We start from the raw sequence: 730 nt of genomic DNA on the forward strand, positions 1-730 counted from the left end.
CTTCTTCTCCAGGCACACTGTTCAGACAGGTCACAGCTCTGTCCCTGGACAGGGAATGGGTGTGAGGCAGTAGCATCACCGTGATGGAGCTTTCTCCACATAGAAGCATGAAGGCAGAGGACAGGAGCTCTGCCACCCCCAGCACTGTGTTGTCATTTTCCACTAAAGAACTACATCTTTCTGTGAGGTGCTGATGTTTAGACTCTTGTGATCGGATCATCTCTTTGGGGCCATCAGGCCAGACTCTACGTCTATGGAGAGTAGTTTCCCTTTTATTTTTTATTTTTATTTATTTATTTTTTTTTTTGACACATGGGCTTAGTCGCTCCGTGGCATGTGGGATCTTCCTGGAGCAGGGATCGAACCTATGTCCGCCGCATTGGCAGGTGGACTCTTAACCACTGCGCCACCTAGGAAGCCCAGTTTCCCTTTTAGAGAACTGAAGTCCTTGCTGTCAGTGATCCTGAGAAGATGCTGATGCTGAGAAGAGAAACAAGGACCAAGCGCACGTCTCAGATTAGGTGAGGATGAGTTTGGCTCAGAGACTAAAGTGTGAGGATGCCTGGAGTGTTTGAAGTGGTAGCAAGTTAACTAGAGGGTGATGCATGTGGAGGACGGGCCACCAGACAAGGAAATGTTCTAAGAAGAGATCCTAGGATGAGAAGGAGCCAGTTAGGAGGAATTATACGTTATAACCGGTCTTGCACAGCCCTTTCATTATCCCTGAAAC

Source organism: Hippopotamus amphibius, chromosome 13 (genome assembly GCF_030028045.1).
Source record: "Hippopotamus amphibius kiboko isolate mHipAmp2 chromosome 13, mHipAmp2.hap2, whole genome shotgun sequence".
Lineage (NCBI taxonomy): Eukaryota > Metazoa > Chordata > Mammalia > Artiodactyla > Hippopotamidae > Hippopotamus > Hippopotamus amphibius.